This window comes from Ochotona princeps, chromosome 2 (assembly GCF_030435755.1).
Source record: "Ochotona princeps isolate mOchPri1 chromosome 2, mOchPri1.hap1, whole genome shotgun sequence".
NCBI lineage: Eukaryota > Metazoa > Chordata > Mammalia > Lagomorpha > Ochotonidae > Ochotona > Ochotona princeps.
This window is the reverse complement of record NC_080833.1, coordinates 158,288,776-158,314,680: the sequence shown is the minus strand read 5'-3', so window position 1 is coordinate 158,314,680 and position 25,905 is coordinate 158,288,776. Positions and strand designations below refer to the sequence as shown.

The following is a 25,905-nucleotide window of genomic DNA, read 5'->3' as shown; positions in this document are numbered from 1 at the left end:
TTGGAGAGTGCTTTGCTGCGTCCTCTCTTTGCGGTCCAGCCGGGGAGGAGGGTCCTCTGCTGCAGGGGTGCAGGGTCCTCTGCTGCCGAACCCCAGTAGCAGAGGGGGGTCCTCTGGTGCTGGACCCCAACGAGAGGAGCGTCCTCCTCTGCTTCCTCTCTGCTGGGGTTCAACAGATGAGGACCTCTGCTACTGGAACCCAGCAGAGAGGCGGATCCTCTGCTGCTTCCTCTCTGCTGGGGTTCAACAGAGTGGAGGGTCCTCTGCTACCGGATCCGAGCTGCAGAGGAGGGTCTTCTGGTGCCGGAACCCAGCAGAAGGGGGGTGTTCTCTGCTGCCACACCCCTTAGCAGAGGAGGGTCCTATGGTGCCAGACCACAGTAGAGGAGTTTCCTCTACTGCCGGACCCCAGCAGAGAGGAGGGTCCTCTGAAGCTGAAACCCAGCAGAAGAGGAGGGTCCTCCTCTTTGTCCTCTGTTAGGGGTCCAGCAGGAGACGAGTGTCCTCTGTAATACTCTCTGCTGTGGTCCAGCAGCAGAGGAGGATCCTCAGAGTCAGGGGGCCAGCAGGAGAGGAGGATCCTCTGCTGCTGGAACCCTAAGGAAGAGGAAGGTTCTCTGCTGCGGGACCCAAGCAGAGAAGGGTCCTCTTCTGCTTTCTCTCTGCTGTGCCACAACAGAGAGGAGGATCCTTTGCTGCTGGACGAAAGCAGAGAGTAGGGTCCTTTGAGCTTCCTCTCTGCTGGGGTCCAGCAGGAAAGGAGGGTCCTCTGCTGCTGGAACCCAGCAGAAGAGGAGGGTCTTCTGCTTCGAAATCCCAGCAGGGAGGAGAGGTCTCTGCTGCTTCGTCTCTGCTGGAGTCCAGCAGACAGGAGGGTCCTCTCGTGCTAGACAGCAGCAGAGAGGAATGTCCTCTGCTGCTGGACCCCAGCAGAGAGGAGGGTCCTCTGCTGCTTCCTCTCTGCTGGGGTCCAGCAGCAGAGAAGTGTCCTATGCTGCCAGACGCAGCGACAGTCGACCCCAACAGAGAGGAGGGTCATCTGCTATTCCTCCCTGATTCCAAGGTCCTCTGGTTCTGGACCCCAGCTAGAGGAGGGTCCTCTGATGCTTCCTTTCTGCTGGGGTCTAACAGCAGAGGACCCTCCTCTCCTGTGCTGGACCCCAGCAGGAATGAGAGTCCTCTGCTGCTGGAACACAGGAGGGATGAGTGTCCTCTGCTGCTGGGGTCCTCTTCCGCATCAGAGACGAGGGTCGTCTGCTGCCAGACCCCAGCAGAGAGGAGGGTCCTCCAGTGCTGGACCCCAGCAGAGAGTATGGTTCTCTGTTGCCGTACCCAAGCAGAGACAAAGGTTCTATGCTGTTGACCCCACCAGAAGAGGAGTATCCTCTGCTGCCAGACCCCAGCAGCAGAGGAAGGTTCACTGCTCCCGGATCCCAGCAGAGATGACTGTCTTCTGCTGTTGGACCCCAGCAGAGAGGAAGGTCCCCTTGTGCTGGACACCTGTAGAGAGGTGGGTCCTCTGGTGCCGTCCCCAGCAGCTGTTGAGATCCTCTGCTGCAGGATCCCAGCCGGGAGGGAGGATCCGCTGCTGCCAGACCCCAGCAGTATAGGTGTGTCCTCTGGGCCCGGACCCCAGCAGCAGGGAGGTGGGTCCTCTGGTGTGGAACCCCAAGAGCAGAAGAGGATCCTCTGGTGTAGGACCACAGAAGAGAGGAGAGTCCTCCACTGCCGGACCCCAGCAGAGAGGAGAGTCCTTTGCTCCCAGACCTCAGCAAAGAAGAGGATGCTCTGGTGCCGAACATCAGCAGAGAGTAGGGTCCTCTGCTGCTGTACCCCAGCATATAGGATTGTCCTCTGCTGCCAGATTCCACCAGACAGGAGTGACCCTGCTGCTGGACCCAAGTCCATCAGGAAGGAGTGTCCTCTGGTGCTGGGTCCAGTAGGAGAGGAGGCTCCTATGCTCCCTGACGCTAACACTGAAGAGAGTCCTCTGCTGCCGCACCCCAGCAGTGAGGGGGGTGCTCCTCTGCAGGACCCCAGCAGCAAAGGAGAGTCCTCTGGTGCCAGACCCCAGGAGAGTGAAGATTCCTCTGGTGCCAGACCTCAGCAGCAGAGGAGGGTCCTCTGGTCCACTCCCCAGCAGCAGATGAGGGTCCTTTGGTGCCCATGCCAGCAGCAGAGGGGCGTCCTCTGGTCCACTCCCCAGCAGCACTTGGGGGTCCTCTGCTTGCACCCCAGCAGCAGAAGAGGTTCCTCCTCTGCAGGACCCAGCAGCAAAGGAGGGTCCTCTGGTGCCGGACCAAAGCAGAAGAGGAAGGTCTTCTGGTGCCGGACCAAAGCTGTGAGGAGCGTCCTCTATTGCAGGAACCCAGCAGCAGAGGAGGGTCCTTTCCTGCCAGACCACAGCAGGGAGGAGGGTGCTCTGCTGCAAAACATCAGCAGAGAGGTGTGTCCTCTGCTGCCGGACACCAGCAGAAAAGAGAGTCCTCTGCTGCCGGACCGCAACATAGAGGAGGGTCCTCTGCTACTTCCTTTCAACTGGACCCCAAGAGAGAGGAGGGTCCTCTGCGGCTGGACCCCTGCAGAGAGGAGGGTCCTCTGCTACTTCATCCTTGCTCAACACCAGCAGAGAGGAGGGTCCTCTGCTGCTGGACCCCAGAAGAGAGAAGGGTCTTCTGCTGCCGAACCCCTGCAGAGGGATATCCTCTGGTGCCAGACACCTGCAGCGGAGCGGGCTCCTCTGTTGTCGGACCCCAGAACTGAGTGGGGTCCTCTGCTACCAGACAATAGCAGGGAGGAGGGTCCTCTGCTACCGGACCCCAGCAGAGAGGAGGGTCCTCTGTTGCTGGACCACAACAGAACAGGAGGGTCCTCTGCTGCTTCCTCTCTTTGGTGCCCAGCAGGAGAGGAGGGTCCTCTGTAGCTTCCTCTCTGCTGGGGTACTGCAGGTGAGGAGGATCCTCTGCTGCTGGAATCCTGCAGGAGAGGTGGGTCCTCTGCTGCAGAACCCCAGCAGAGAGGAGGGTCCTCTACTGCTTCCTCTCTGCTGGACACTTGTAGAGAGGAGGTTTCTCTGCTGCTTTTTCTCTGCCTTGTAGAGCAGAGAAGAATGTCCTCTTGTGCTGGACCTCAGCAAAGAGGAGGTTCTTCTGCTGGACTCCAGCAGAGAGGAAGTTCCGCTGCTGCTTCCTCTCTGCTGGGGAAGAGCAGAGAGGAGGGTCCTCTGGTGCCACACCCCAGCAGAGAGTGGGGTCCTCTGTTGCTGGACCCCATCAGAGAGTAGTTTCCTCTGCTACTTCCTTTCTGCTGAGGTCCAGTACAGGCGAGTCCTCTGGTGCTGGACCCGAGCAGCAGTGGAGTGTTTTCTCCTGACGGACACCAGCTGCAGAGCAGGTTCCACTGTTGCCGGACCCCAACAGCAGAGGAGGGTTCTCTTCTTCCGGATCCTAGCAGCAGGGTGGGGTGCTCTGGTGCTGAACCCCAGCAGCAGAGGAGGGTCCTCTGGTGCCGGAACCCTGCAGCAGAGGAGGGTCCTCTTCTGCCGGATCCTAGCAGCACAGGGGGCTGCTCTGCTGCCGGACCCCAGCAGCAGAGGAGGATCCTCTGGTACCAGACCCCAGCAGCAGAGGAGGGTCCTCTGCTGTTGGACCCCAGCATTGAGAAGGTTCGCTGCACGTCCTCTCTGCTGGGAACCAGCAGAGAGGATGTCCCAGCAGAGAGGATGATCCTCTGGTGCTGGACCCCAGCAGAGAGGAAGAACCTCTGATGCTTCCTCTCTGCTGGGGTCCAGCAGCAAAGGAGGGTTCTCTGCTGCCAAACCTCAGCAGGGAGAAGGGTCATCTGCTGCCAGACCCCAGCTGGGAGGAGTGTCCTCTGAGCCGGACCCCAGCAGGGTGGAGGGTCCTCTGCTGCTGGACCCCAGCAGGATGGAGGGTCCTCTGCTGCTGGATCCCGGAAAGGTTTCTGGGAACTTCATCTGTGAAAGATCACTGGTAGTCAGCTGGTGTGTTTCTCCATGTCTCAGAGGTTCCATGGGCATGCTGAGGTTCCACAGGGATTGGGGAATGCTGAATTAGGATCGAGGTCAAAGAGATCCCGTGGGCACGCAGACATGGGACTCCAGCTCCCACAGGGCCAATGGGCACACTGAAGTGGGACTCCAGCTCCCAGAGGGTCTGTGGACACGCTCACATGGGACTCCAGCTCCCATAGGGCTCGTGGGCTTGCTGACGTTGGACTCCACGTCCCTCAGGGCCTCTGTGGACTGTGACGTGGAACTCCAGCTTTTAGTTTTCTCCCTGTGCCCTAGGTTCTACCTTGCTGGTGAAGACAGACAGCCACTTCCTAGCACAGTGACCCAGCCTGATGCAAGGCCACAAGCATCCTCCACCCCCGCCTGATTCTTCGTATGTGGGCTGTTCGGCCTTGGAGCCCAATCTTCAAGGGACACATATAAAGGAATTCTGTCCGGGATTCCCACCTGACACTAGGATGGCTGGGGCTGGACCTTCTTGTGCTTAAAATGCCTCAGCCAACCAAGTAGAAAGGGCAGCTTATGCTCCCTCTCGTAGACAGCAAGACTCACTGCAGGACGCTCCTCCAGGCTCTCCTGCACAAACAAGCTAAACAAACCCAGCCTAAGAGAAATTCACTCTCAAGGACACGCTTTGGAGAGGTTGCACAGAAGTCCCAGGACAGAAGCCCTACGCACACCCTTGGTGTCTGCATTGGCAGACAAAAGCAGTCTAGAGCCACAGCACACTCCCTACGTCCAAGCACAGCAGCTTTCTTTCGCTTCCTTCCCTCCTGCATGCCTGCCTGGATCTGTCATATTTTGTTTGAAACCCAAAGGAACAGAGAGGGAGAAAGAGCAATCTTTCTTGCATCTGCTGCCTCACTTCCCCAGGGACCACCACCAGAGCTAGATGTGGCTGGGCCAGGACAAGCCCGGACACCAGAAGCTTCCTCCACATGTCCCACAGGGACACAGGGCCACAGGGGCACAAGCCCCTGCAGCATCCTCCGTTGCTCTCCCAGCAGCTTCGGCAGGGAGCTAGACTGCAGAGGATGCTGTTAGGTCTTGAAGCAGCACCCATACGGCTGAACTGCCTCACAGGCTGAGGCTTGAGGTGTTAGGACCCCTCCCCAACCACCAAAACCCGCACCACCCAACTCCATCCCTTACCAGGTTCTTCAGCAGCTCCTTCAACAGGCCGGTGAAAGTACCTGTCCCCCTTGCTGGCACAACTCTGGCTGCTCCATGCAGTGAGAGCAGCGGGCACCAACAAGGCATCCAGGCATGCTGCTACTCTGCCTCTCCTGGTGAGAAAGCCTCTGTGGAGAAGACACGTCAGCTGTTTGGGTTTCTTGGTTCAGGTGGCACATCAGCAGCAGCTGATGGTCCACAGGTGGTCTGCAAGAGAAAGAGTCTTGAATCCAGGATGCCCCTGGAGGAGGGTGAAGCATTCCTTGGTGAACAAGAGGGCAGTGGCTGGTGGTAGGAGGCTGTGGGGCCAAATTCCTGCCTCCAATACACACCACCGAGATGCCTCATCCCACAAATGTTTCCTAGGATGCCCTGAAGAAGGGAAAATGTGTTCCGTCCAGCAGAAATAGTTCGTGGACACAGCGAAGGTCTGTGGATGAGTCACCGACACAGAGAACAGAGATGGTGGAAGTCTCTGAAGTCTCCCCATTTTGCTCTTTCCCCTCTCCTTGTTTACTCTTTTCCCCCACACCCTCATGTGCAGAACATTGCGTGCAGCTGAGCCCAATTAGACCAGGTGCTTTTAGCCCCAAGCCCGTTCCCCTAGTGCTCAGCTTACCGAGTGCTAATCATCTCCTTAGCCCACAACAGGACCGCATTTTTTGTTTTAAAGCTGACTTGAATGTGCCTGTATTAGGCTGTAGACTCTCAGGTTATCAGCTTTACCCTTTATCGGGGATCTCTGTAGCATGACGGAGCCCCTGTCTTAGGCTGGTCAGTGCCTGGTCCATCTTACCTGTCACTGGCTGCCATTCAAGCATTGCCTGCTGCACATGCACAAACCATACTTAGGGAGGCTGGTAACCCTGTTCCATGGCTAGGAGTGTTTTTAGCTTGGTAGCAATGAGCAGACAGCAGTTCCCGGGCTTGGGAAAGCATAGCACTACACAGGTGAAACATACATAAAGCATATGATGGGGAACAAGAGGCCCTGACCATAGGAGTATCTTTAGCTCGGTAGCAACGAGCAGACAGCAGTTCCCGGACTTGGGAAAACATAGCACTACACAGGTGAAACATACATAAAGCATATGATGGGGAACAAGAGGCCCTGACCATAGGAGTATCTTTAGCTCGGTAGCAACGAGCAGACAGCAGTTCCTGGGCTTGGGAAGCATTTTGCACTTGCATAGGTGTTGCACACAAAAAGGCATACAATGGGGTACAAGAGGCCTAGACCCAATCTCACAGCCTCTGCTGTTCCTCTGCCAACAGATCAATCCGCATTTACAACACAAGGAACTTCCAGCCAGGAAGTTCTGGAATTTGGTTTCTTTGATATGCTGCATGAGTCGCTCCATGCTGAACCCACAGTACTCTGAGAATGTGCATTAGTCCTTAAGATTTTCAGTGGCATTTAATCTTCCTCTGAAGAACCTGTAGTCACTTTATAGTGCCGATTGCCAACATCAGTTCACTCAAAACGCAAAATTCCGGGCTTGTCTAGCAGGATACCCCATTACCTGATAGGATGAGGGATCAGCAGAGGGGTGACAGAAGGCAGGACTATGACATTGACTGGCATTCGACAACCATACTCGGGGCTAGAATGTGTGAGGCATGCGTGGACCAATCCCCTGGAAACTCTGACCCCATTGGATGGTTTAGAAGGGCCGGTGGAGTCTATGCAGGAGGCATGACAGTCTATGGGGCGTGCTGGGCTGACCCAGAGCAACCTCTGGCATACTTAACACTGGCTGGCAACAGGCCTGGTTGGGGAGCTTGGGGGAGGCCTTTGCTGCGTGGAGCCTACCACTAAGGGGTGCAGGAACTGGAAGGGGGCTGAGTTCTGGTCAGGTCACAGTTGTAATCCCTTGGCACAAATATCGATTCGGACTTGACGCACCATGCCGGATTAGACCGCAGCACAGTTTGGTGCTCTGGAGGACCAGGATAGATGTGGGACGGACTCGGCTAGGCCTCAACCCCAACTGAGCCATATATGAGATATATGTGGGTATGGACGAGCCATGGCTGGGCTGAGACTCTCAACAGCAGGAACCAGAATGGATTGAAGAGCGGAGCTGGCCGAAGGACCTGCTGGTATGCGTGAAGCCCGACACCAGGAAGGAGTTGGAGGGAGGAATCTGAACAGTTCCTCTGACAGGACACTGACCCTACAAATAAACACAGGAAGCATGGAGGTAAACAACCCAGAAGAGGCTTTGGAATGTGACCCACTGGCATACACTTGGCTCGGGTTGGGGCAGACCAGGCTGAGTCAGTTCACGTCATCCACTGGCAAGCCCAAGCGCTGAAACTGTGTGGGGGCCTGGCCGGGTTTGATTGCGATAAAAAAAAAAAAAAAAAAAAAAAAAAAAAAAGTACAAAACACAAAATGCCAAGGTGAAATGACCTGTGCCAGTAGGGAATGCAACACCCGACCAACACACCTCCCACTGGTTTAGGTGAGGGACAAGAGTGTGATGGGCAGAGCCGGGGAGAGCTGCGATACTCATTGGTTCCAATGGAGGTCAGGGCTCAGAATAGATCCAACCCAGGGGTTACAACCACCAGCTGATCGGAGTGATGGACGGTGGCGGGCACTGTGCTTACTAGTAGTACATGTAGGAGCCTGGACTGGGAATGCCTCAAAGTTTCTTAGGGGATTCCCCTGAACAAAATGGAGGAATCAAAGCATTAACCAAGAAAAGATGGAAAATGGAGTAGATCAATCAACCACCTCAGCTATATGCTTCCAGCGGAAAACTGGACAAGGGGAAACTCTAAGATGGACTATGTCAATCAGTGGACTCTGCACCAGCCTCATCATACCTGGACTGTTGCTGATGATATGTTGGAGCTTCTAATTGATCGAGGTGACGCTCTGCTGGCTCTGCCTACAAACCTGAGAGGGCCTCCCTAAGAGGCCGTTGAACTTGAACTGGACAAGTGGGATGCTGGACTCTGGTGTGAGCTTTTAATTAGGGAATCTCAACGGAACTTGAGCTGTGGTTATGCATCAAGGTGAAGGAATTCACCATGGGGGAAGGGTTTGGAATGAAGGGGGGGGGAATCCCAGTACCTATGAAATTGTGTCATGTAATACAATGTAATTAATGAGTAAATGAATATTTAAAAAAAAGACGTGGCGGAGGCCAAATGTGGCCATTTAATCTGAAAACAGTGGTCTTCCTCTTTGCAGAAAATTATTGCTGATCTCCCCATTGGGCAGCACGCCTCAACAAGTAAAAACAGATTTATGATCTGGTCTCTTTCTGGCTCAAATCCCCATAGGTACAGCTCAAAAAAGTATGTTCAGACTGCCTTATCAAGAATCAGCAACATTAACGAGAGCAAATATCACCAACAACAATTGCAACTTAAGATGCTAGAAGCTCCATACTGTTTGATTAATGTTTTTGCTTGTTCCTGATTACTTATGTTTCTTTTGGCAGTGTTAGATATACATAAATTTTTTCAACAAGCCTTATTATTTAGGTAGAAGTCTTCTGTGTCCCTATTCCCCATTCCATTATAATAACCTCTTTAAAAAATTATCTGGATATGAGCCAGCCACCACGTGCACCTGGTGAGCTGCTCCCAGGCCTGCCTGACAAAGCCCCAGGGCTGGACCTCTCAGGGGGGACTCTCTGAGCTTCGTTAGGTAGGTCTGGCCCCACCTACTTCTCACTTTGGCTTGAGCTGGGGAGGGGCCTGAGAGGGGGCAAGTCCTTGAGTCTGGGAATCTTAACCTCTAGCAGTCGCCTGGCTGTGGAGGCCTCCGGGCAAGATGGTCACCTCATGCCTACTTCATAGGAGCCAGCCACCACGTGCACGTGGTGAGCTGCTCCCAGGTGGCCAGTGCGCCATTTGGTGCCAGGCTCTGTCTGCTGGCTGCCTGGCTGGCAAGCGCTGGGATTTTGGTTGTTTGATTTGCTGCTTAGGTAGCTCCATGCTGAACCCACACTGATTTGGGGCTATGAATCAATCCTAAAGATTCCCAATGACAGTAAATCTTCCTCTGAAGAACTTGTAATTACTTAATAATGCTGGATACCAAACACCAATTCATTCAAAAGCTAAGACTCCGGACCTGCCCAGCAGGATGTCCCCATTACTTGCCATGATGATGGATCAGCAGAGGGGTCATAGTAGGCAGGGCCAAGACATTAACTAGCACTTGAGAACCACATCTGGGGGTAGATTGTGTGGAGGATGTGTGGGCCACACCCTGTTGAAATTCCAACCTCACTGGATGGCTTAGGAGTGGGGATGGTGCCCGTCTAAGCTGGGTGAGACCAAGGAGCTTAACAACAACCATAGATGAAAGAACCCTCAACAGTCTGGACAGGTCAGGGCAGCGGCACCTGAATGTCCATCCTGAATGGGGTGCGGGGAGTGCCAGGCTGCTGCGTACTCCAACCCATGCAAGGCCAAAAGGAAGGCCATTCTGCACTGGGCACTGGCCCAAAACCCAACGGCAGGTGTGAGAATTTGGTCTGGGAGGGGATAAAGGGGAGAAACCTGGGAATTCTCCTGGTGATCCATAGCTCCCACTGGTGAACAGGAGGTCCAGACCTGGAGGTCGGACAGGCTGGGCAAAGTAGCTCCAATTGCTTGTCAATGTATGCAAAGGGGATGGATTGGGTGCCCTGGGCAGTACTAAGCAAACCTTAGCCCACAAGTTAGACTGGAAACCAGGATGGACCACTAGACATGCCCAGCTAGGTTCTTGCACCAATTGGTCTGTGTGAGCCAAGGACAATGAGCCACAGTGTCTAGGGCAGGGATTGCGACAGGCGACGGGCTGTGCCAAGCTGAGCCAGAGCAACCACTGGCACACTTAACACTGGCTGGGAACGGGGCCCAGTTGGGGAGCTGGGGGGAGACCCTGGCTGGGTGGAGGTTCCCACCAAGGGGCGCACGGGCTGGAATGAGGCAGCGTTCTGGTCGGTACACAGTTGTAGCCTCCCTTGGCACAAGTGTGGACTGGGACTTGGCGCACTGGGCCGGGTCAGACTGCAGCACCTTCTGGTGTTTTGAAGGACCAGGGTAGATGTGGGATGGACTAGGCTGGGTTTCAACCCCAACTGAGCCAAGTATGTGCTATATGTGGGTAGGGACGAGCCATGGCTGGGCTGAAATATCCACTAGCAAGAACCAGAATAGGATGAAGATGAGTCAAGAATAGCCACTGCTTGGGCCCGGAGGCGTGGCCTGGCGGCTAAAAGTCCTCGCCTTGAAAGCCCCGGGATCCCATATGGGCGCCGGTTCTAATCCCGGCAGCTCCACTTCCCATCCAGCTCCCTGCTTGTGGCCTGGGAAAGCAGTTGAGGACGGCCCAATGCACTGGGACCCTGCACCCGCGTGGGAGACCCGGAAGAGGTTCCAGGTTCCCGGCTTCGGATCGGCGCGCATCCGCCCGTTGCGGTTCACTTGGGGAGTGAATCATCGGACGGAAGATCTTCCTCTCTGTCTCTCCTCCTCTGTGTATATCTGGCTGTAATAAAATGAATAAATCTTTAAAAAAAAAAGAATAGCCACTGCTCCTGCTAGGACAGGAGGTGAACGGAGTAGTGCTGGCACATGGACCCACTGGTAAGCACGAAGCCTAGCGTCAGGAGGGGTTCTGAGGGAGGAGCCTGAGCAACTCCTCTGACAGGGCACAGACCCTACAAATAAGTGCAAGAAGCATGGAAGGAAACAGCCCAGAAGAAGTTATGGAAATTGTCCCACTGGCATACATTTGGCATGGGTTGGGGGCGGACCTGGTTGAATAGATTCACGTTGTCCACTGGCAAATCCGAACGCTGGAGCAGAGTGTGGGTCGAGCCAGGTTTGGTTGCGACAAAAGCAGTACACAGCACAGAATGCCAAGGTGAGGCTGCCTATGCCAGATGTGACCACAGCACCCAACCAGTACATGTGAGAATCTGGAAGGGAGGAGCAGAGCTGACAGGGGAATAAAGGGTGGTTCCCTTGCTGGATCACTACTCCCACTGGAGAGCATGAGCTGGGAGGGGAATGGACCAGACTAGGCAGGGCTACAGCACCTGTGCGCCTCATGTGGACCAGGTCAGGGAAGAGCCAGGATGGACGGACTATTCCTACTAGTGCTAACAAAACTAGAGGGGATGAGAGCTGTCGGGGCTTAACCGTAGCAGAAGCTGGCACTAGGGGCTAATACAGTCAAAATCCAACCACAGGACCACCTGGAGAGAGCACAATCCAGGAGTGAGAGTGACCTGGGAGGTAAATAGTGGGCTCCTTCCTCTTGGGTCACCACTCCCATGGGAGGGCACAAAATAACTAGCACAAGGGCTGGGATGGCTAGACAGAGAAGAACTCAACAACATTCGTGAGGGCTGGACAGCTGAGCTGGTTGGATGGAACTAAGCTACAATACCCTTCAACATTTACGAGAGCCCAACGGGATATGGGACAGACTGAACTAGTCTGCTACACATGCTGGCAAATTAGGGCAGGGATGGGCCTAGTGGGGGTTATTGGGCGTTACTCTGACTAGGCTGCAGCTCCCACTGGTTGGTGTGATGACCGAGTATGTGATGAGCAGAACCAGGCTCTGTCTACTTGAGAGTACAGTGGCCTGGTTGTAGAAGACCCCAGATATCATTCCTTCCCTCTCTAACATGCCCTCAGCTCTTCCCACACCAATAGGTCCCCAGACCCCTTCCACGGACAATCACCAGCTCCTCCCTACCACTACCACCTGGGGATGAGGATGGCATGCATTTCCTTGCCTGGAGTTCTCTGCATTTCCCACACTTTTTTTTTTTTTTTTTTAGAAAGGAATAAGCAATTATGCTGACATTCTGATACAGTTAACACATATTTGCCATTAACTCCCCCCACCCCGAATGCCTGCCACTATTGGCTGCTTTTCTTCCAGAAGAGTAACACTGGCCTAGGTTGCCTACAGCGGGGGACAGTAGTTGTTTTTAATAAGAGTGTATGGGAGACCACAAATGTGTGCGATGGTGTATGTCTGAACATGTCATCATTCTATGCGCACATTAATTGCTTGCTTGCCAACAGAATTCTAGGTTGAAATCTGTTTTTCTTTTGATGACTTCAATCCTATATTACTGTTACACATTCTGTAGTCCTTTTGCTTTCTTCTGTTTGTGCTATGAAAGGTTATTGTTTTTTCAAAAATACTTGCAAAACAGTATTTGTCTTGCACATTCTTCCTCATTGTGACCTTTCGACCCTCCCAGTGATCCATGTGTGTTCTTTCTATGATTCTGATGACTAGTGATATGCTTGTACCCAACACAACGTAATACAAGTCGTATTATGGGGATTTTAAGACAAGGTACGGAAAAGCAGTGCAGTTTCTGCGTTGCTCCTGGGAAGCTGCATTTGTGAAACCCAGAGTGGCACAGTAAGCAGTCTGACCACCCTTGATGTGTGCAGTAGGTAAATCTAAGCAGAATAGGCGGCCTCCTGACATTCCTCTGTGCATAGCCCCTGTTGAGGTCCAAGTGGCTCCAGCAGCCAATGATAAATACGTAAGATTTAGATGATCCATCCATCTGTTGGCTCATCTTTAGCACTGAGTGTTTCCAGCTGGAGTTTCAGACGTCGGGGAGAAGAAACCAACCATTCATGTGGTGCCCTCCCCAGATGCCTTCCTCCTCCTGGCATCCATACACTGATCTGTTCTCATTCTTGGTTTCTGACACTTGGCCTGAAGTCCTACCTATGATTTAACATTTGCTTCTTGAATCCAAGGCTCATGTCACTCCCTTGCTGCTAACACTTGGATCTTTTCTTTGGCCGCTATTTTCAATCCTCAGAATGGACTTGCCTGAGTCTTTCTAGCTAACGACTCAGCAGGGTTCAGCCTGGCCTATGATCCATTCCTTAGGATTGCTCAATACGCCATTTTTCTCTACCAGGTTTACCCAAACTTGTGACAAATGAATTCAAACAATGCTGCTAAATGGAGGTGAAGGGTAGTTGTTTTGGTTTTCAGAGTAACATCCCGTGCAAGGGTTGAGTTCTCTTATCCACTTAGGCACAAATACTAACTAGCTGTGACCTATAAGGATGAACTTCAGTGAACTCAGCAGTTTTTTAAATTTAAGTTTTCTTGGGGAATTAATTAGTTTAATTTGAGGAAACATTAATCCCATGTCAAACAAAATACATCATTCTTAATCTTAAATTCTTCAACGTGAATCAGGGCATTTACAACATACACTCACACACACACACACACAACTTTAAGTGTTGGTGGACAGCAGTAAGAGCAATCGAAAGATTTGCTTTTGCTTTTCGCTTCTGTCATTTTCTTGGTTTTACTTCCAGAAACAGCTGGAACAGAGAATCCTGTCCCCTCACAAGAAAAGAATTTAGATGTGAAACAGAGCAGTGTGAAGGAAGCACCCAAAGTCCACCTAAGCAGTACACCTGACAGGCCAGGTGGGCAACTCACAAAGGAACTGAGTGCCTAATCTACATTGAAGCTGGAGTTTTTTTGGGCTGGGGGTCTATTTCTTATATTTCTCTTTGCCCCATCTTCTTCTGGAATATGGCTGGACAAAGGGCTTTTAGGAATGAAATTACCTCCAAGGTTTCATTGCACTTGGTGGTAGGCCAAGAAGACATCCCTGGAATGTAGAAGTGTAGAATGCTGGGGCCCCGCAATATCTTAGGGGCGGGGTGGAGCTAAGAATTTCAACCCAGTCCCAAGTTCCCTCGTGGAAGACTTACCCGGAGGGAAGAACTCTCTTGGGTCCTGGGGGAGGCGGAGAACTCGTTCACTGCCTTCCGGTACAGGGAAGAGTCTTTGGCATGAGTCCCCAGCCTTGGGTCCGACCCAGCAGGGGCACCCCCCGCATTCGGTTCCCGGGCTTGTCCTGGCACAGCCGCATCTGGCTCTGGTGGTGGTCCTTGGGGAATTAAGGCAGCAGATGCAGGAACAATTGCTCTCTCTCCCCCACTGGACCTCCCTGTTTCAAAATAAACAAGACAGAGGCAAGCAGGCAGAAAGGAAGAGAAATAATGATGCTGGCCTCCTGAGAGTGTGCTGTGAGCTGTTTTGTGTTCTGTCTGTTTTGCTGTGCTGTGGCTGTAGAATGCTTCTGTCTGCCAACACAGACCCCAAGGACATGCGTAGGGTTTCCATCCTGGGACTCCAGAGCATCCTCTAAAAAGAGTGTCCTTGAGAGTGAATGTCTCTCAGGCCAGGTTTGTTTCCCTTGTCGGGGCAGGGGAGCCTGGAAGAACATCCTGCAGTGAGTCCTGCTGGCCACCAGAGGGCGCATAAGCTGGAGCCCAAGATGGCCCAGCCCCAGCCATCCTAGTGTCAGGTGGGGGTCCTGGACAGTGTTCCTGGATATGTGTCACTGGAAGATTGGGGTCCAAGTCTGAACAGCCCACATACAAAGGTCCAGGAGGGAATGAAGGATGCTTGTGACCTTGCATCAGCCCGGGCCTCTGTGCTAGGAAGTTGCAGTGTGCCTTCACCAGCAAGGTACCACAAAGGGCACGGGGAGAAACCAGGGAGCTGGAGTTCCGCATCAGGGTACCCGAGCCCTGTGGTAGCTGGAGTCCCATGACAGAATGCCCATGGGCCCTGTGGGAGCTGTAGTCCCACATCAGTGTGCCCACTTGCCCTCTTGGAGCTGGATTCCCACTCAGCATGCCCACAGACCCATTGGTTAGCTGTAGTACCACATCAGCATGGGCACTCTCCCAGTTGGAGCTGGAGTCCCACATCAGTGTGTCCATGGGCACTCTGTGTGTTGGAGTCCCATATCAGCGTGCCCACAAGCCCTTTGGGAAATGGAGTCCCACACCAGTCTGTCCATGGGCACTCTGAGAGCTGGAGTCACACGTCAGCGTGCCCACACACAATTTGGGAACTAGAGTCACACATACGTGTGCTAATGGACCCTGTGGGATTTGGAGTCCTACGTCAGTGTGCAGAAGGACCCTCTGGTACCTGGAGTTTCACACCAGCTGACTAGCACTGATTTTTTGCTGATGAGGTCCCCAGAAACCTTTCCACTATCCCCTTTCATCACAAAGCACCCTTACGGGCAGGGCCAGGGCTTGCTTTACCAAGTGGAACAGCTCCTGATGGGCTGCAGAGTGGCCTTCGTGTATTACTGCATGTGTGGGGTGGCAGTTAGGGTGAGACAGCACTCGGCCTTCCTCTGCCTAGCTGGGTGGTGTCTGGGCTTGGGGGATCCTAAGGATGGAGCAGTGGAAGGACAAGTAAGCACCAAAGGACACCAGTCATCTGGAATAGGAAGTCCCAGGCCTTAGCTTCTGCGAGAGCACCCTGGGACATGCAGTCCCGCTGTCCCGCAGGTATGACGGTGGCCTGGGAGCCACCAAGGCCTGCACAAGACAGGGCCTCCCATGCCATGGGCAGGCATGGGCTCACGAGGTCCCCTTTCCCTTCTTCAGGGCATCCTAGGAAACACTTGGGGGGTCAGGCATCTCCATCGTGTGCATTGGAGGCAGGAATTTGGCCCCACAACCCCCTACCAAATGCCATTGGCCTCTCGTTCACCAGGGAATGCTTCACCCTCCTCCAGGGGCATCCTGGATTCAAGACTCTTTCTCTTGCAGGCCACCTGGGGGCCATCGGCTGCTTCTGATGTGCCACCTGCCACAAGACACCTCAACAGCTGACGTGTACTCTCCACAGAGGTCCTTCTCACCAGGTCAGGTAGAGTAGCAGCATGCCTGGAGGCCATGTTGGTGCCCTCTGCTGTCACAGCACGCAACAGCATAAGTTTTGCAAGCCAGGGGGACAGGTACCTTCATGGGCCTGTTGAAGGTGCTGCTGAAGAATGCAGCAAGGGGTGGAGTCAGGTGTTGGGGAGTGGGATCAACCCTCAGCCTGCCATGCAGATGGCCTGTATGGGTGCTGCTTCAAGTCCTGGCTGCTTCCCCTGCAGTCTAGCTCCCTGCCAATGCTCCTGGGTAAGCAGCAGAGGATGGCTTGTGCCCCTGTGTCCCTGTGGCCCTGTGCCCCTCTTGGACATGTGGAGGGATCTCCTGGTGTCCGGGCTTGTCCTGGCCCAGCCACATCTGGCTCTGGTGGTGGTCCTTGCGGAAGTCAGGCAGCAGATGCAAGAAAGATTGCTCTCTCTCTCTGTTCCTCTGTGCTTCAAAGCAAACAGGACAGACGCAGGCAGGCAGGAATTAAGGCAGAAAGGAAGCGAAAGAAAGCTGCTGTCCTGGGAAGGAGGGAGTATGTTGTGTGCTGTGTACTGTGTGCTGCCCTTTCTACTCCTGGTGGGTTAGAGCATTTTGGGCACTAGAAGGTTCAGCCCCAGCCATCCTAGTGTCAGGTGTGTGTCCCGGACAGTGTTCCTGGATATGTGTCCCTTGAAGATTGTACTCCAAGGCCGAACAGCCAACATACAAATGTCCCAGAGGGGTTGGAGGACACTTGAGGCCTTGCATCAGCCCAGGCCAATGTGCTAGGATGTGCTGTGTGCCTTCACCAGCAAGGTACAACCTAAGGCACAGGGAGAAAACTAGAAGCTGGAGTTCCACGTCACGGCCCATAGACGCAAAGAAGGACCTGGAGTCCCATGTCAGCATGCCCATGAGCCCTATGGGGGCTGGAGTCCCATGTGAGCATGCCCACGTACATTCTGGGAGCTGGAGTCCAACGTCAATGTGCCCACGGGCCCCGTGAGACCTGGAGTCCCATGTCCGCGTGCCCACGGGTCTTCTTGGACCTCGATCCTTATTCAGGATCCCCCAAATCCTGTGGAATCTGGACTCCCAAGTCAGCGTTCCCATGGACCCTCTGAGACCTGGAGTTACACACCAGCTAACTAGCACTGATCTTTCACAGATGAGGTCCCCGAAAACCTTTCTGGGATCTGGCGTCAGAGGACCCTCTTCCCTGCTGGGGTCCGGCAGCAGAGGACCCTCCTCCCTGCTGGGGTCTGACATCAGATGACCCTCATCTACTGCTCGGATCCAGCACCAGAGAACCCTCCTCATCTGCTGGGGTCCGGCAGCAGAGGACCCTCCTCCCTGCTGGGGTCCGGCAGCAGAGGACTCTCCTATCTGCTGGGGTTCAGCAGAAGAGGACCCTCCTCTCCTGCTGGCTTCCAGCAGCAGAGGACCCTCCTCTCTGATGGTGTCCGGCACCAGAGGACCCTCCTCTCTGCTGGGGTAGGCAGCAGAGTGCACTCCTCTCTGCTGGGGTCTGGCAACAGAGGATCCTTATCTGCTGCTTGGGTCCGGCAGCAGAGGACACTCCTCTCTTCTTGGGTATGGCACCAGAGGACCCTCCTCTGCTGCTGGGGTCCGGCAGCAGAGAACCCTCCTCTCTGCTGGGGTAGGCAGCAGAGTGCACTCCTCTCTCCTGGGGTCCGGCAACAGAGGACCCTCCTCTGCTGCTTGGGTCCAGCAGCAGAGGACACTCCTCTCTTCTTGGGTACGGCAGCAGAGTGCCCTCCTGTGCTGGGGTCCAGCAGCAGAGAACCCCCTCTTCTGCTGAGATCCAGCACCAGAGGATCCCCATATGCTGCTCGTGTCTGGCAGCAGAAGACCCACATCTGCTGCTGGAATCGGCACCTAAGTACCCCCCTCTGCTGCTGGTGTCCGGCACCAGAGGTCCCCCATCTGCTGCAGGGTTCCGGCGGTACCCTGTGCCTACTTCCCACTATCTTTGGGTACCACCATAGGTAGTGGTCTCCACAAGTCTTTGACTAGAATGTATATTACAAACACATTATCTTAAAACTAATAAAACATTTAAAAATTTTCCCTTTTATTTATTTGAAAGAGTTAGAGAGATTCCCCAATTGGCTGAAGCCAGGAGATTCTCTTGGGTCTCCCACGTGGACACATGGCCGTCTTCCCTGCTTTCCCAAATGCACAGGCTCAGAGAGGAAGTTGGGTCAGAAGTGCGGCAGCTGCAGGTGGCAGTGGGAGATGACCTGCGGTTCTTAAGTCCACTTAGGAATTACAGCTGAGGGTCTTCCATCGATAAGTCCACAACATGTGTGTGTATGAGGGGACTGCACCAAAGTGGTTTGGAGGGGAGAACAAGAGTGCAAGAAGTGGATCTGATTGGAGAATCTGTGGGGACAACGTGGCTCAGCCATGTGGGACTGCAGTCACTGATGGCTCACCCAAGAAATGCAGATGGGGTCAGGCCTTGCTGGGGAGATAAGGGGGCGCCCCAGCTGGGTTGGGGTGCCACTGGTGGGAATGAGAGTAGGACTGAGGGCAGCAGGTGAGACTGTACCTGGCTGCAGACTGCACGGGCGCAGGTGTGCACTGGGATGGTAGAGTGACGGGTTGGGCTTGACTCCAGCCCCCTCTGGTACTCATGAGAGCCAGTTGGGGTGTAGAACAGGCCAGACTAGGTCTTTGTTCCCGCTGAACTGTGTGAAAGCTATGTCTGGGCGCACACCAGGTATCTCTGGGCTGCAACAACCAACAAAAAGAACCAGAATGGGTGTGGCCGGTTGAGCAAAGGTCACTGTTCTTATCAGGACTGGAGGAGGACAAAGTCAATCTGGGCCAATGACCCCCTGCTGTTCGTGAAAACTGTCCTGGGAGGAGACTCGATGGAGGAGCTTGGGAAACTCCTTCACTGGGACGCAGCCCCTGCAGGAGAGCGCAAGAAGCAAGGCAAGCAGCAGCCCAGACCATGCCAGGTTACAGTACCCGCCAGCATACATGTGGGTCAGGTCTGGGGACAGACCAGTCTGGGCCAGCACGTAATACCCACTGGCAGATCTGAGAAACAAGGCAGGGGCAGGAGGAGGCAGATCAGGCCGCAACACCAGCCAGTTCACATTAGGACCGGGACAGCAACCAGGCTGGAGCACCCACCAGTAGGAACTGGAACAGGGGGCAGATCAATCATGTAACCATTATCAAAAAATTTTGAAAGATAAATGTGGGACTCGGTGCAATAGTGTAGTGGTTAAGGTCCTCGCCTTGCACGTACCGGGATCCCATATGGGCACCGGTTCTAATTTCGGCATATGCGCTTCTCATCCAGCTCCCTGATTGCAATCTGGGAAAGCAGTCGAGGACAGCCCAAAGCCTTGGGACCCTGCACCTGCGTGGGAGATCCATAAGAGCTCCTGGCTCCTGGCTTCGGATTAGCTCAGCTCCAGCTGTTGCGGTCACTTGGGGAATGAGCTGTCGGACGGAAGATCTTCCTCTCTGTCTCTCCTCCTCTCTGTATATCTGACTTTGTAATAAAAATAATAAATAAATCTTCGAAAAAAAAACATGCTTCCCCAAGAGGCAAGGGCATAACATAGCAAGTTCCCCAGCTAAAGCTCCAGTCCACTGTCTCTGGCCATTGCCAAAGGGGTAGGGGACTGAGGAAGTTGGCTAGTAACACCTTGGGGCCTTTTGACCCAGGATCAGGTACCACGGAAACCAGGAATTCTCCTTTGTTTACGGAGAAACTCCTTTGAGGTGAACTTTTTTTTTTTTTTTTAAGATTTTACTATTATTGGAAAGCCAGATATACAGAGAGGAGGAGAGACAGAGAGGAAGATCCTCCATCCGATATTTCACTCCCCAAGTGAGCCTCAGCGGGCCGGTGCGCGCCAATCTGATGCCGGGAACCAGGAACCTCTTCTGGGTCTCCCACGTGGGTGCAGTGTCCCAAATCTTTGGGCCATCCTCGACTGCTTTCCCAGGCCACAAGCAGGGAGCTAGATGGGAAGTGGAGCTGCCGGAATTAGAACCGGCGCCCAAATGGGATCCCGAGGTGTTCAAGGCGAGGACCTTCAGCCGCCAGGCCAGGCCGCTGGGCCCCTAGGTGAACTTTTAAAGACACTATTCCCACCATTAGTATGGGTCTTTTCCCTCTTCCTGCCGCTATGGCAGGAGGAACGGGTCTTTGTCTCTTAAAGCACCTCCCGTCACTAGGACAGGAGCTCCTCTTCTCAGCTTTTCTAATAAATCTTGCTTTAAAATTAAACTGTGTCTCCATGAAAATTGTTCTTTCTGCGAGACAAGAATTGAGGTTGTTGCTGTATTCAGGGTCCAAAACCCTACAACTGTTATGGGGTGCAGCCAGTGGTAACCAGCACCCATTGACAGTGGGCAAGTGTCCCCGCCCTCTGTCCTGTAGGTGGGTCCTAACAGCAATGGAATGTTAATTCCATCCTCAACCACCACCTCGTATTCGTTCCTGCCCACCTGGGACTCACCTATCAACTGAGAGGGTACGTTATTGCATTATTGTGTGACCACTCCCCTCACAAGCCTCTTATTTAAAAGGCCCGTGAAGCAGGGACTCTTTTGCCACCTCTCTTGGCTGACCCGGGACAGGTAATCCCCTGAGCATGGTTCCTGCGTACTGCTTAGATGGGACAATGGATATAACAATGTTATTTCTGGTCTGTGTGCTGTCAGGAGTTCCAGGAGAGGTGAGGCCTAGCAGTGATGGAATGTGGGCAGAGAAGCCAGGGAAAGGTGAATGTCTGTAGCTTTGTAAGTGTGTCCAGGTTATGCGTTGCATGTCTCCTAGGATACCTTACATTATTGGGGAAGCTGGGACATAGGTCTTCAACTTAACAGATGGACTTCAGGGTAATGACCATTTGTGCCTCTTGGGGTTATGTTTGGTTGGGTTATGATTGGTTGGATTGCCATATGGACTTGTCAGATGCTATTTCTGGTATGCTCTATTATCGCCAAGCTTGGTTAATAAAGACTCCTTAATAAGCCTTAGACATGTCTGGTGTGATCTCGCTCGTACCCCGTAACAAACAAACCTACTGAGCCATACATTGGCTCCTCAAAGCATGTTTTTGACAAGAAGCCATTACAGATTCATTGGCTCTTTGTACAATACATGTATGTAACACTGATTTACAGGCAAGCAGCCGACACAGACGCACAGTGACATGGAGGAGTGAGACACGGGGGGCCAGAGCTCTCTGTGCTGTCCGGGCCCTGAAAGCCTCCAGGGCCCCAGCACTGGGACCTCCTCACTAAGACCTGCGGTCCCCTGTCCAATTTCAATTTTTAATCAGAGACACAGTGGCCTGGAGCAGTGGGAGAGCTCACAGCCTGCAACGCAAGAGGCAGGAAGTGTTCTGCAGGCCCCAGCAGTGCCCACTCCTTCACGCTGGAATGTGCATGCCGGTCTCGGGCGCCTGGACCCCAGAGCTGGCAGCTAATACATTTCTATTGTTTGAAGCCACTCAGTGTGGTCATTTTTTTATGGCTATGTCTACAATGGTGGCCACAGGCAGGAGAAAGCTCCATGGAGCACAAGAGTCAGGCAACCCAGGGGCCCCCTGGCAGCACTGGTCCTCTGGCACGTGGCCCTTCTCAGTGGTCCACCTAGGGCTGAGACCCCAGCACTGCAGGGTGGATGTGGCCCCTCCTTCCCCCAGACAGGAGACCACTCCCTGCAGAGCCACCTAGCATCTGTCCCAGCCTCTGTGGTGGGGAAATCAAGGCCAGGGACTGCCTGCTCCTTGTGCCATGGCTGGTTGATGAGAATTCCCACAGGTGTCCGATGAGGGCTTAGGGCCATGTTCAGAATTCTAAAGGCGAGTGTCCACTTCTAAGGCAAAAGTGGACTCTGTCTCAGTGGACTGGATTTTTCTGTTTCCCAGGCTGTAATTTAGGGCGGCTGCCTGAGCCGGCTCTTCTGCCAGTGAGGCATTGGGAGCCCACAGGTGGCAGACAGCTCCCACCTGCTGTGGTCAGCCCAGGTGGCTCCTTACTGGGAGCACAGGGGAGGGGACTGGCTGTTTCCTCGTTGGGAACCTGGCTGTCCTACTCTTCTAGGACCCAAGATCACAGACCCCGAAGACAAACTGCGCAGTGGTTGTTTACACAGATCAGCTGTGCCTGAGCCTTAACCCACCACGGAGGGACTGATTTCATTTCCGTATCTGCGCATCACTTCATAAATATTTACTGAGTGGGAATCCTACTCCAGGCCTCTGTCCAAGCACGAAGCCTCTGCGATGAGCTAAGCAGATGTAATCATGGAGTTCAAGTCCAGTTGTGTTTGTAGGGGAGGGACTGCATGGGTCAGGGAGGGGAGGGTCAGGGCACCCTCTCACAAGAGCTCCACAAGAGGCAGTTCCACTCAGGTGAGGCTCATTCCGCGCCAGCCCCTGTGACAGGAAGCTGGAAGAGCCCGTGGGTGACTAGGGGAACGGTGGTGGGGTTCCAGGATCCAACCCGGCGGGCGCCCCAGCAGGGCATCTTGGAGATGAGTCAGAGGAGCCGACCACATCCCGGGAATTGGGGCTCCTGGCTCAGCACCCACAGCAAAGCCCAGACTTGGGGAGTTGGTGGAATCGGCCCCCAGGCATCCCAGCCACTCCTCCCTCCTGGGAATTTGGAGCACCTTAGAAATGAGCGGTGCTCAGCAGCATGGGCAGGCGGGCCAGCCCAGCCCTGGGGTTGCCTGACACATGCACTCGGGGCTCCACCCCGGCCAGGCCCAGGCTGTGCCTCCTCCGGCATAGCAGACACTTGGGAACCCACAGACAGACATTTCCTCCTTGCTAGCACTCCTGTTGAGGGGCCCACAGCTGGTGTTGGAGCTCCTCTTGCAGGAACAGCAAAGTGCCCCCAGCCCGCCATCATGTATGCCCTGCTGGCCCTGCTGTGACAGGGTCCTTGTGGACACCTGTAATCCCCCTGCTCACTCTCAGTCTCTCCTCTAGACTGTTCTCTCCACGGAGGGCAGTCCCACCTCCAGAAGACACCTGGCAAAGCCCAGAGGCATTCTTAGCTGGCATTTGGTGTGTGGAGGCCAAGGGTGCTGCTTGCCTGAAAGCCCCGCCCTGCCCAGTGTGGATGTCAGGCCCCTTCACCGAGAGCATGGCTGGATGAATGATGAATGACATCCATGAATGTTTCACAGCCCAATGGCTCACCAGCTCTCCATCTGATCGCTGCCTCCTGCCTGGGCTCTCGGCTCACCTTACCACTTGAGGCTTACCAGCAGGTGCCACAAGGCTGGGTTCCCTGGGGTTTGCACAGGACGTTTGTTCCTCCAGGTAACTTCAGACAGAGTTTCAATTACAGTTGACCTTTGTATCCGCAAGTTCCATGGCTGTGAATTCAATGGACCCCATCGAAAACACTAAGGAAAAAAAAAAAGTTTGTATCTGGGCCAATTCTGGACTGACTTCCTCAGGCTGTGAGAAGTACGGAAACAATCAAGGTGCCCAAAGCTGGGGCCAGCTTTGTGGTCCATCACGTCGGGCCACCACTTGCATCCGATATCTAAGCCTTGGTTCTAGTCCCAGCTGCTCCACTTCTGATCCAGCTCCCTGCTAACACACGTGGGAAGGCAAAGGAAGGTGTCCTGAGTGCTTGGGACCCCGCACCCACAAAGGACACCCTGTGGAATTCCAGGTTCTTAACTTTGGCTTTGTCCAGGCCCAGCCATTGCTGCCAGTTAGGGTTGAACTCTGTCGACTTGCTCTTTAAAATAAACAAACAAACAAATTTCTGAGAACTACATAGTTTATATGCAAATACTATGCCGGTTTGGATAAGGAGCTTGGGCACCCACGGATCTGGGAGTCATTCCGGTAACAGCTATATTTACATCTTTGGAAAGCCACTGTGGTCACATGACGTCATCTGTCATCTATGCACGCAACTCCAAGGAGGAACAGGCAGCAGGGAGCATGCTCCCTGCGTCACACAGTGCAGGTGGGCCATCGTGGGGCGGGGCAGGCTCAGGGCCTGGGCGCCTCCTCATCAGCCCAGCTGGAGGTCAGCGCTGCTCAGTTCACAGGCTTGATTCACCGGGTGTGGGCAGCCCCTGGAAGCAGTTACCCTGCTGCGGCTCCCCAGAAACCAGTCCCAGCAGAGCTGCCCTGGTCACGGTAGCAGCTGATGAGATAAGAGTTCAAGTATGAAACAGTGCATGCCGTGTGCTTACTCAAAATTCACACTGTCCTGGGAGCCAAAGGCTTGTATCGTTTATCAAAATATTTATTCGTTTATTTGGAAGACACAGAGAGAAGAATAGACCTTTCATTTGCGAGTTCAATCCCAGAGAGGACTCAACAAACCAGAGTCAGGCCAAAACCAGGAGCCAGGAGCTTCCTCGGGTAACGGGGTCCCTCGTCCAGCGAGTGCAGCTCCGACACAGGTGCTTGCTCTTATGAGGATTTATTGAAGGACAAACTAATTACATAACATAACAAAACAAGAAATCCAAGTATAATACAGAAGGGCAGTAACTACAGCATATTTACAGGCTTCCTCTTCTACTACTACTGCTACTACTCTACCACTACTCCTCTTTGTTCTTCTTCTCCTTTGTTCTCTCTCAAACTTAGGTTAAAACCCTATCAACAGCCAATTGCAACAGGGCTGCTTGGCCATGCATCAAACACACCAATCACAGCCTTGATCACGCACACACACACCAATCACAACTCTGATCACGCGCACACCGTGCAGACTGCATGAGACCTTGAACCAATCCTCTACAACTTCCTAAAACTTGTTTACTGCCTTTGTGCCGTGAGAAGACAATAACAAGCGCCATCTTGGGGCAAAGTCCCGCTCTCCACACTCGGGGTCTCCCCCGTGGGCACCGGGGCCCACGCACCTGCATTGTCCTCGGCTGCTTCCCCAGGTGCACGAGCAGGGATCTGGATCGGAAGTGGAGCAGCTAGGCCCAAGCACTGCTCATATGAGATGTTGGGGTGTGGCTTAACCCGCTACCCCAGAAGGCTGGCACACCCTGGATTCTGCTGTTAGCACAAGGGGAGCCACTGTAGGGTTTTGTAAAGAAAGGATCTAGTCTGGCTGATGTGCCCAGAGGGCCCTGGTGAAAGTGCAGGCTGACCCTGTCATGTAGCAGGTTCTTTCCTGACAATGATGAACCATGTGTACACCCATCGGGGCAGAGGGAAGTGTGCGTTACTATTCGGCCTGGGAAAGTTGAGAAAGTTCCTGAGGTGGACGGTGGTGACGATCACACAGCAAGGTCGGTAGTCTTAATGTTACCGAACTGTGCCCTCACCAGCGGCGAACAAGGTGAATCATGCGTTCCGCATACACGCTAGCTGGGTGCTCTGGGGAGGCAGTGCGCAGGGGACCCGTGTAAGACACAAACGAGCAAGAGATAGCAGGGGGGTTAGCAAGGGCCCTGGCTCAGGCTGGGGAGTCCCACGACAGGCAGGAGCAAGCCGGAGGATCAGGTCAGAGTGTTCCACGCTGGTCAGAAGGCCCAGGAACCTGGACGAGCAGGTGGTGCCGCTCAGTCCTAGACCACACGGAGAGGATCCTGGCACCACTGCTGCAAGCTCGGGAGTTTCATGTCCAAGAGCAAGGCCAGCGTGCCCAGGCCCTTGGGGCATGTGGCGGGTGGGGGCAGCAGTTCTCTGCTCTCTCCCCAGCCTGGACTAAGAACCTTCCTACTTCACCCACTCGTACTCACCTGCTCTGCCCTAAGAACTCTCCAAGTCACGAACAAGACAATGCTTTCCTGCACTCCCTGGAATCCTTGGCTTTTTACATTTTTAATCATGTTTAAATTTTATTTGAAAGGAGTGAGAGACAGACTAATGAACAGAGATCCACACCTCTGCTGGCTTACTCCCCCAAAGTCCTGCAAACCAGGAGCCCAGGACCCCATCTGGAAAGAGAGGTACTCAAGTGCTTCAACTATGACCTGATGCATTTCCGGGTGCACAGGAACAGAAAACCAG

General features: G+C 53.9%; 1 long non-coding RNA gene across 1 annotated transcript in view; it reads left to right on the top strand.

Moving 5' to 3' along the window:
* Window positions 1–3,854: 3,854 nt before the first annotated feature.
* The window catches only part of LOC131479636 (uncharacterized), a 69,793-nt gene continuing 47,742 nt past the window's right edge, over window positions 3,855–25,905 (top strand). Inside the window, exon 1 of the long non-coding RNA XR_009245016.1 lies at window positions 3,855–3,866. This is a non-coding gene — a long non-coding RNA (uncharacterized LOC131479636). The remainder of the gene's footprint in view (window positions 3,867–25,905) is intronic.